Source organism: Hibiscus syriacus, unplaced genomic scaffold, assembly GCF_006381635.1.
Source record: "Hibiscus syriacus cultivar Baekdansim isolate YM2019G1 unplaced genomic scaffold, ASM638163v2 tig00111388_pilon, whole genome shotgun sequence".
Classification (NCBI taxonomy): Eukaryota; Viridiplantae; Streptophyta; class Magnoliopsida; order Malvales; family Malvaceae; genus Hibiscus; species Hibiscus syriacus.
This window is the reverse complement of record NW_024063076.1, coordinates 318,777-329,998: the sequence shown is the minus strand read 5'-3', so window position 1 is coordinate 329,998 and position 11,222 is coordinate 318,777. Positions and strand designations below refer to the sequence as shown.

Here is an 11,222-nt window from a genome sequence, read left to right as displayed (position 1 = left end):
AATAAGGGTCTCAAGGTGCCCCAAGTTCGGTCAATGGTTAGAAACTAAGGAGAGTGGATGTGGGAACTTTCAGCATTTTCTTCGTGGCACTGTTTTACTAAGCATTGACAGGGTATGAAGCCCCCAATTTATATGGGCATTGAAGATATACCGGACTGGAAATGGGAAAAGAAATAGAAGGTTTACAGTCGAATCGGCATACGAATTTGTGCCGGTTTAATGAGTGAGAATATAGAAGATCTATGGATTTCAATAGATGCAATGTGTTATCTAAGGATTAGGATTACAATTGTTTCCAGTTGCTTCAGCAGGTAAATGAGTACAAATCAACGAAGAGTCCCCACTGGCTTTTTATGTGTACCATTTTCGCAATCAACAGAAATGCTCCCAAGTTCAGCACACTTAGCACTGCTAAAAGCCAGAAAAAGTATGAATATGGCCATAATTTAAGTTGTCAGTATCCAACCGAGCTTTCCTTCCTAGCAGTTACTGGTAACAAGTGACTAGCAGAGAGCTCAAGTAGTTACCAAGTGCGATGGTAGTCAGTTGTAGAGCCGAGCAGAAACTCCTCATGGCATCGGGTGCTTGCTCGTAGAAAATTCCAACTGTCCAGCGTGAAAACCTCTGCACATCCTATGAGAAATATGTGGAACTTGCCAAAATTGTCATCGGCATTTCTTAACCTCATAGTAATTGTGCCTTCTCACTTGTCGGAGTCTTTCGAGTTCCAGAATTGCTGCCACTACCATGGCGAATATTGATATGAAGAGACCAATGCCCATCCGCTGAAGTTGAGTTAGGCCTTCTTGTGACCGGTGCATTTTCTAGTCACAGGACGATGATTCTGTCATAGATTGGCACCCAAAAGATCACACTGAGGGTGTCGAATATCGACAGCGATGCTGGTGGGATCTGAAAGTAGAATTGCCGATGTGAGTATTCATTCTTTCACCTTGCAACACAAAAAATTGCTCATCTGACTGTAGACGGCAGCAAAGATGATCCCGGTAGCCCATATGGGAAGCGAATGATGGCTTTTAGCTCCTCTACTTAGTTACGGTACAAAGTCTCCATGGGTTTACTGTACCCTTTATGTGGTCTGATTCAATTTCCACAGCTGATTTGTCAAAGAAACTGAAGATTACAATAGCTGCCTTGAGCATGAACATGGAAACCAAGAGAAAACAAGCACTTGGCAATAAAGTATATCTATCTAATTCTACATGCATGCTGAAATTCTGATGTTGAAACTAATTTGAGGATTGTAGTACTTGCGTATAAAGTTAATGAAGATGAACAATATTTTTAGACATGACTGTAACCAAATGAACGTTTGAGATTTATGTTTGGGCACTGGAGTCTTTCGGTTCCAGAATTGCTGCCACTACATGGCGAATATTGATATGAAGAGACCAATGCCCATCCGCTGAAGTTGAGTTAGGCCATTCTTGGTGACCGGTGCATTTTCTAGTCACAGGGACGATGATTCTGTCATAGATTGGCACCCAAAAGATCACACTGAGGGTGTCGAATATCGACAGCGATGCTGGTGGGATCTTGAAAGTAGAATTGCCGATGTGAGTATTCATTCTTTCACCTTGCAACACAAATAAATTGCTCATCTGACTGTAGACGGCAGCAAAGATGATCCGTAGCCCATATGGGAAGCAAGCGAATGATGGCTTTTAGCTCCTCTACTTGAGTTACGGTACAAGTCTCCATGGGTTTTACTGTACCCTTTATGTGGTCTGATTCAATTTCCCAGCTGATTTGTCAAAGAAACTGAAAGATTACATAGCTGCCTTAGAGCATGACATGGAAACCAAGAGAAAAACAAGCACTTGGCAATAAGTATATCTATCTAATTCTACATGCATGCTGAAATTCTGATGTTTGAAACTAATTTGGATTGTAGTTACTTGCGTATAAAGTTAATGAAGAATGAACATTTTCCTATTCATTAGACATGACTGTAACCAATGAACGTTTGAGATTTATGTTTGGGCACTACCTAAGATCTTGTGTGTGCTCGACCTTCCGGCTTCCCTTGATATTGGATTCAGCACAGTCTCGTACAGAATGACTTATCAGCAGGGATGGACACTCGGAATTTCCTGAAGGACGCAACCACCACCTGACAGAGGCGTGTGAGAGGGTGCCTCCAGGCTTTTGGTTGCGGTACAAACGGTACCTGAAAAGAAAATGCAACAGCAATTGCCATAGCGATGGCAGGAATCCCAAAACCCCATCCCAACTGACATTATCCTGTACCCAGACCACACAGAAGAAGCAATCAGAGCACCAATATTAATGGAAAAATAAAACCAGTTAAAGAAAGAGCTTTTGTGTTCTTCTCAGCCTCATCGGTGTCATCAAACTGATCTGCTCCATACGATGAGACACAAGGCTTTATTCCTCCTGTTCCCAGTGCAACCATGTAAAGTGCGACAAAGAAGACAGCGTTTGTGTCACGGTTGGATCACCGTTGTCTTTCGCGTAACACTTTGGCCTGATTTCCATTACCGTTGCAGACAGTGCCAGAAGTCATTCCCTGTATGAAAATATTATTGATTTATAGTATTTGTGATGATAAATATTTCTGGGAAAAAAGTTTGCTTCACATTTCAGGTGAAGATTTTTACTTCGGTACTGATGAAAATTGATGATACTAGACCAAGCTGATGCAGGATACCATTTTCCTTTCTAACATTGAACTGATAAACTTTTAACCTGTTCTCAGAATTCTGCAGTAAAAGTGTAAAACCCAGTTTCAGACAACTCCCTCACATCACCCTACGAATCAGGATTTGATTGTCGTCATCACATGTATTGTCTTCTTTGTGTTGTGAAAGTCTATCTCTCTCATATGTGAGAGGTCCTAAGTATCATCTTCAGGGGTAGATATGTCCCAAAAAGAGAACAAAACCTTTGATGCAGCCATGCATGGGTGACATCCACATCCTGGTGTAGGGTGACATCCTCAAACCAGGTAGTCATGCAAAACACAATTATAATCAATTATATCTTTTTCATGTGACTGCAACTTACAAATACTAGAAGATCGAGAAACGGCGATGTCCAGTATCCCCAGGTAAGCATCAGCCAGAAATGCTCCGATCAACGGCGTGATGTAGCACGTCCCACTCCAGTTCTGGTTATTTCGAGTAGCAACAGAACTATGCTGATTGAGTCGATGCTTGAAATAGCGCACCAGTTGCTGCTCATCCCATAGTAGGCCAACCTTTCACCACATTCATTTCCTGTAGATAGATTAAAAGCTAATTTATAAGCAAATCCAGTTTGGGTTACATATTAGTACCAATATAGAAGTGGTTGATTCAATACAATTACCAATAATAAAGGGGCATGCTTTCCAGGTTCCCGTTTTCGTTCTATTTGCCGGGTTTCCCTGATAATCAACTGTTCCATCTTTCGAGTAAAATCACTTTCAGCCATGATCTCCCAGAACCCTAACTAAAAAAAAAAACCCCATTTAACAACTTCGGGTAAACCGACGGCCTTATCAGCACCGAATACTCACCTTGATATATGAAAAAAAACAAGTTTCTAAACTAACAAACAAAGAGAAGATGCAGTTTTCCCTAATTCAACACAGTACCAAAGCTAAAATAGAATTAAAGTCGCAGTATAAACAAAGTACAAACCTAAGCTGTTTGCAGCGGTGAATCCAGGAGTAGAAAAATATCAGCCGTGTACGAGACTGATACGAAAACTTGAAGCAGTGTCTTATTATTATTATTTTTTAAAACCACAGGGTCTTCATCAAGTTGCGTAAGCCAGCTGAACTGGATAGCGGATTTTGACTAATTTGTGTTTGATAGTGATGAGCTGCATAGAAAAATATTAGCCCCTTAACTGTATTTGCGTGACCTAAGTGTCATCTCTTTTATTTTTATCATTTTTTTAAAATTTTATTATCATCTAATTATTTAAATAAATTATTTAAATTCATTTAATCAAGTTATGGTGGTTAACATTTGACGGAAGTAGTTTTTTAATGATCATATATATTCGATCTATTGACTGACTAATCTAGATTAATACTATAAGGTAAGGGCACCCTCTCATTCAATTTGTTCCATTCACAAATGTTAAGATTCAAACTTCTGATCTTGATTAAAAATCTAATACATAATCCCACTAAATCAATTAGTTTTTGGATGGAAAAAATAATAAAGTAAATTATTTTCTAGGACTTATGAGGATTTGAACCCACATCGTAATTGTGTATAGATAACCCTCCAACCTACAACGCCATTTATTTTATACTATTAAAAAAAGAAAAGAAAAGGCTATGGTATTAGTAGGGTTTGAACCTAGACTAAAAATTAGACTATATACCACAAAACTACTTAAGAAATATAATACTGAGTTAACGTATGTATAGATTATATGCATATATATATTTTTAAACACTAGTTATATAAAATTAAAAGAGAATTAATCTAAGTTTTGTATATTTTAAATTAAATTTAATATTTTTAACATTTATAATTTAATGGTTATAAATATGGTCTAAAATTGATACTTTTAATTTAATTAATAATTTTACTTTTATTAAAAATAAAATATATGAATATTTATATTTAATTAATTTTTTATTAGATTACATAGTTATTTTTTTTTACTAATCTGGTTAAGTACGAGACAATATATGTTCAAGAAAACTCTCAATCATTGACATTGACCGCATCACATCCGTGATATTCTTGGTGCTCGAACCCATAACCTAAAAAAGAATAACATATTTTTTTTTACCACCGAGATCGTTTGGTTCGTGCTAAATAGTTAAAATGTATAATTTGAAGTCGATTTTAATCATGTGTAAATCTTAATTTAATTTTTCTTTTAATTTTGTATAAACTAATGTTAAATATCTATAATTAAGTGATCATAGATATGGTCTAAAACATTATACAATTTTTTATTTAATTTATTTTATATTTTTATTAAAAATAAAATATACTATTATTATTTTTAATTTTTTTTTTTGAATTGCATAGTTAAAATGTGTAATTAGAAATCAGTTTTAATCATGTACAAAACTTACATTTAATCTCTCTTTTTAGTCTTTTTGTAAACTAGTTGTTGAGTTATCTTACCAATGAAATAGCCCAGGGGTGGATTGACAAATAAAAAATGATGGAAGCTTTTTGCAAGAAAATGACACAAACAATTTTAGAGTGGTTCATTTCCTCAATGAAGTTTACATCCCTACCTTAGCTTACACATTAAGGATTTCACAAATTAACTAATTTGTTCAAACCTTTTAAGACAATGTGCAACCTTACAACACACCTAGACTTGTACCCCGAAGTCTCCAAGTGTGCAACCATTCCTAAGAAGAAATTACAAATAGCAAACTTATAAAATCTCACTGGGAATGTGTTTTGCACAATTCAAGAACAAAAAACAACACTCAACAAAATGAAACTGACAAAGTGTGTTCTTTGAAAGCAAAAGGAATATTGAAGAATGTTGACTTGATTTTGGCTCAAATTAATTGCTTTGGCTTTCTCTATGATATTTTACCTTCACATATGACTTGGAATCTGTTTTTATACATATTCATTCAATTATAACCGTTTGAGTTATTGTGGGAGTTAGTATAGTTGTTGAGAAGAATTTTCCTATAATAAATGCTGCCCATACATCTTGAGTACTAGTACTCGGGCTTGGAGTATCGAAACTTCCTGTATTAAATACATAAATCTAGCCATTGGAGAGAGAGATGAGTATCGGTACTCCACCTAGAGTATCGATACGAAAATAACCTACTAGAATCGAGTTTGTCAAAAATATAAAGGGAGTATCGGTATCAGTATTGATACTTCAGTGTATTTTACACATCGATACCCGATCGGTACCACTTGAACAATATTGGTACTATTATTGTAGTATCGGTACTCCAGTGTTAAAAATTAATTTTTGACTCGATTAAGATCCTAAATCTTTTGTAAAAATGTTTTCAAAAATATCTTCAGTATATGACTTGAGTTTTCAAAAGAGTAAGAAATAATTATGAAATGTTTTACTTTAAAAGAATTTATATATTCAAATGATTGAATCGAATATAATTTTAAAAATCGAATTAAAAATAACCTTAAAATTTCTCTGAACTTATTTACTTTTGGTATATCAAAATCTCAAAGCACTAGTATTAAGTTGATGATTATTATCATTTTTTTCGTCGACAATAGTATTGGTCCAAGTCGAAGCCATAGAATATTATATTTCAACACAAATGATGGGATAGGTTGAATGGTTAGGGTGCTCACTCCATGTCTACGACTTAAGATTAAGACCTCTTTAGTTATTTTTCGGTTGCCCTCCAGTTTTAAAACTTCGTCCTGATTAATTTATATTGACTCGGGTTGTACATATGACTTTGGTAAATGAGTCTCTCAGCGAGATTCTCTGTACACACAAGCATCGAACCTGAGACATTACTTATACGATATTAAGCTGCTTATCACTTGAACCAACCCTCATTGGTTCTCCCTATCCCTTTTGAATGCTTTCATTTTTATTTTATTTCAAACCAGATTGTCACATGTCACTATTGATGAGAATAAAATAATAAATTAAATATAAAAAATTATAAAAAAACAACCTTTAATCAAACAAGACACATGTCATTATCGGATTAGAGGATTAAATTTTATTATATTAAATTAAAATCATGAATAAATTGATATAATATATAAATATTAAAATGTGTAATTATACCGATTTTATTAACTGTCACTTCAGTCCTTCCCTCAAATGTTAACTGTCACTTCAGTCCTTCCCTCAAATGTTAACTGAGAGTGGCTGGATTGAATGCATTTGAATAGTTAGATGATTTGATTGATAAAATTTTAAAAATAATGATCAAAATGACAAGAAACAATAATTAGGTGATCAATAGTTAAGAAAATCCCTATATTATCAACTTCGACGAATTATATAACATAATTTATCTGTGTAAAATATTTTAATTTTTTTTAAAATATTGTAGATTTTTTACTAATTTCATCAAACTAATTTGATGCGTCCATTACTACAATGAAATAAATATTATTTTTTTATTATATAAATAGTTATATATTTAGTCCTATCTTATAATAGATATTTTTAGACCCACAAACTAATATTTATATGTATTTATATTAGTGTTGATGATAACTATCATTTTTTTCGTCGACAATAGTATTTGTCTGCATTTCTCATTTGTTATTTGACTAAAATTTATAATTTTTATATGATCTTTTTTATTCTCAGTTGATTATTATGTATCTAGATGATTTCAAGAAATGCCTTATTTATAAATTAATTTTATTATTATATATTTATAATTTATCCTTCGGAGATTGTTTGTTTCAAACGAACAAATCGGAACAAAACAATGTATTTTGGGCATTTTAGGATCACATGAATTGTCTACCTCCAATGCTTGCTGCCATCTGTTTGATTGTCCTAATAACCATGCTCACGAATTGTTTATACGTAATTAAGCTTTGTTTACCCTATTGTTAACTAATTGTGATGACTTTCATCAAAAATGGTAAATGTAAAAAAATAAACCACCGTCCAAATTAACTTTTCAACAATATATACAGAAGAACATCAAACTTCAAAGTTTAAGGCGAAAATGGAAGACCCAAGAGCACATAGAGCTAAATAAATAATTGTCAAGCTCTCCAGTGAAGCTAAATATGGGGACATTTTATGTATCCTATTCCTAGTGAATGCTGTTAAACTGCAGATGTTCAATATTTACCGTAGACAATTGCCAGATTGATTCAAAGATGAAAAGCTTCAGCTGGTGGTGAAAGCTACTCGGCTTAGCAGGTTCGTCTCCTCCGTTTCTATACGTACTGCCTTCTTTTGCCACTGCATAACTATCTTTTCTTCAGTTTTTCTGTAGCCTTGACTTCAGATTCTGTTGGTTTTCATGTATACATACATCGTACATACGTACATACGACATACGTACATACGTACATACTACACGTACATACGTACATACGTACATACGTACATACGTACATACGTACATACGTACATACGTACATACGTACATAGTACAACTAACTAAGTGAATAGCACTTTGATTGTCGCAAAGCAGCTGAACTCCACCTTGCTGAACATATGACCTTTGCAATTGCTCCTGGTTTGTTGACATCAGCTTCCAGTTCATTTAATTCTTCAGGTCCTCCGATGCCCTCCTGTCTGATAGAGAAATGAGATTCACCTTTATTAGTTTTCAACTTCTCCCTTCTTTATCAATGACTGCTAAATCATCGATACTTATGACAATGCTGCCTTCCTTATGTCATTCCTTCGAGAATTTGCTGGTTCCTGAACAATTTTAATAAGCAACATGATTAGTACTTCACCAGCTTACAACATAACTAGTCGATTTAAAATTTTCATTTATACAGAAAAAGGATGTGGTAGGGATATTTCATGAATCAGAAACATAAACGATAATGATAAGTCAATAACCTAAGTTAGAAATTACTGCTAAATAAAAAATTTTAAAAAAAATTGTTTTGTTGTTGTAATTCAGTGCCAACTGAGGTATACAATAAGCATGGGAATCTTTTGCCAAAATTAAGCATGAGGATTGTCTCTTATCTTACCATAGTTTCAGTATCATCTGATTAGCATTATCCTTTTCTGATTTTGATGGATCAATTTCGGTGTTATATTCCTTTGTAATGCTATCAATATTTAGGATACTTTCAGTGACCTTGAGATCATCCTCTCCTGATTCTGATGCATCCATAACATCTTGACCAGTCAAATTTTGCATATTTTCATCATTCTTAGTGTTATTCAAGCTATTAGTTTCTCCTGCTGAAGTTGATAGGCCAGCACTGGCTAATCTTACGGGTTCATTCTCAGTATCTTCAACAGACCCTGCACTAGCTTCCCCGATGGTATTTGATGGTTCAATGACAGCCTCTAGTTTACCTAATATTTGGAGTGCACCTTCACGTTCAAGAACATCATTCTTTCTCTCTTTTTTGGTTACATTATCAACTACTGACTCATTAGCCTTGCAAATAAGATAATCTTCAGCTGCAGAATTCTGTGGAAGGTTCCAGCTCAATGTCAGTAAGGATGGATCGGTAACAAAACTTGTTGAACATTGAGTATAGCTCAATAACATGTTTGAGACTATTGTAAATGCAATAGGTAGGGAAATTTTTCTAAACCTCCAAATATATGCAAAAAATTTAAGCATACATGCTTGTATCTGTCAATTTTATGTCCAAGCAACATAGATTAGAAGCATTAAGGAAAGAGCTCTTCAACAAAGGAACAAATCCGAGAATATCTAATTCACATTCTTTATTCGGCCATTCAGAGGAAAAAGATTCAATAGTTACAAGTTATTTGGTGTTTTTAAATTGGTATTCTTTTTTCCTTTGTTCTGTCTTCAAAAATCCCAAGATTAAGTAAAAATATGAATGTTTCACTTTATACTAATGTATTTACCTCTCTTTCTATTGCACTTTCGACAATGCTTGTATAATCACTTCCAATTGTTTCTGTTTCAGTCATATCAGCTTATTCTTCATTTGATTTTTTAGGCACGATGATGTCTTCCGGTCTGATTAAGAATACAGATTCACCTTCATTAACTGTCTCTCTTTCTTTTTCACTTTCAACAATTCTTGTATAGTCGCTTTCAATTGTTTCTGTTTCGTTCATATCAGCTTCTTGTTCATTTGATTTTCCAGACCTGCTGACGTCTTTCGGTATGATTAAGAATAGGGATTCACCTTTATTGGTTGTCAACTTCTTCCCTTCTTCCTTCCCGGTGCCTGCTGAATTATCCATATTTAAGACAATGTTGCCTTCCTCGATGACATTCCTTGAGCCATCTACAGTTTAACAAGGAACACAGTTATTACTTCATCAGCTATATAGCCTAGCTACTTGATGTGAAAATTTTCATTTGTAACAAAAATATGCTGCAAGAACATTTCATGAATCAGCTATTACTTCCTCGATTCTAATGTCATTAAATTATTTTCTCTAATCTTCCTTCAAGATGCTCAGGAGAACCAAGATTACTTTTCCTGTATGGTTTATAATTCTTTAGCATCAAGATTAAAAACAAGCTCAAAGAAGTTCTTTACAATTATCACACACAAACCCGGGTCCAAGGGGTGAGAATGGGGATGACAGGCACAACATAAAATAGCAAAGTTACTCAAAGTGAAGCAACATGTTCCCCATTCAAATGAACTGTTTCTATACTTGAATTCATGTGCCTCAAACATTATATACGATTTCAAGAGTTGTTTAATGTAATAAAATATTGAAGATGAAATGTTGACACTTTCATACGGACCTCAAATGTTCCAAGACTGCGATTACAGGTTAAGTGATTGATTGAATTCTCAACCCATTCATGAGAAATGTGGGGCACATAGGCAATTAACTTTTCACGTGCTTGTTCATATGCAAAATTGCTTCTCACACATCTTGCCTAACAAAATGTGACAGACTTCGTTGCATCCATCGCCCAACTCCTGATATAGGAATTGGGCTTGTCAGGATATTTTGTGGTGATACAGACCTTGGAGATAAAATAAGCTGACAGAAACTTGTTCAAGCATCAATCTTCGATTTAAAGCCCTTGCAATAGAATCACATAATCATTTGTCCAATATATTGTTCTCTGAAGCATCTTGATCAACTTTAGTGTCTGGAACAGATCGCTGCTTTGAACTGCGTTTGGTGCATCTCTACTGTTATGCACTGTTAAGGTTCCAATATCTTCTTCAATATACTTTGAAGGTTGGCTTTCCTCTACTTGATCAAATTTAATATCTGGAACAGATTCCAAGTGATCTCTGCTTTGAACTGCATTTGGTGCATCTCTAGTGTTATGCTTTGTTAAGGATCGAGTATGTTCAATATAATTTGAAGGTTGGCTTTCCTCTACATCCTTTTTGGATTCTATGGTACTTTTAACCTCATATGATGTTTCCAAATTACCATGTCTGCAATTGCTGGAACCTTGATGAGCTCCAGAGTTTATATATGGTGGATGGGATGCACCATTCTCAGTATTCCCGAAGATAGTCAACTTGTGCTATTCAAATTTTGCATGGCTTCATGTTCTGATGGAGAGATTGAAGCAACTTCAACAGATTCCTCTTCAATAATATCACCTAATTCTCTTAGTTTTTCTCGAT

General features: G+C 34.5%; 1 pseudogene; it reads right to left on the bottom strand.

Moving 5' to 3' along the window:
* Positions 1-1,340: 1,340 nt before the first annotated feature.
* Positions 1,341-9,576, bottom strand: LOC120159954 (annotated as a pseudogene).
* Positions 9,577-11,222: the final 1,646 nt, after the last annotated feature.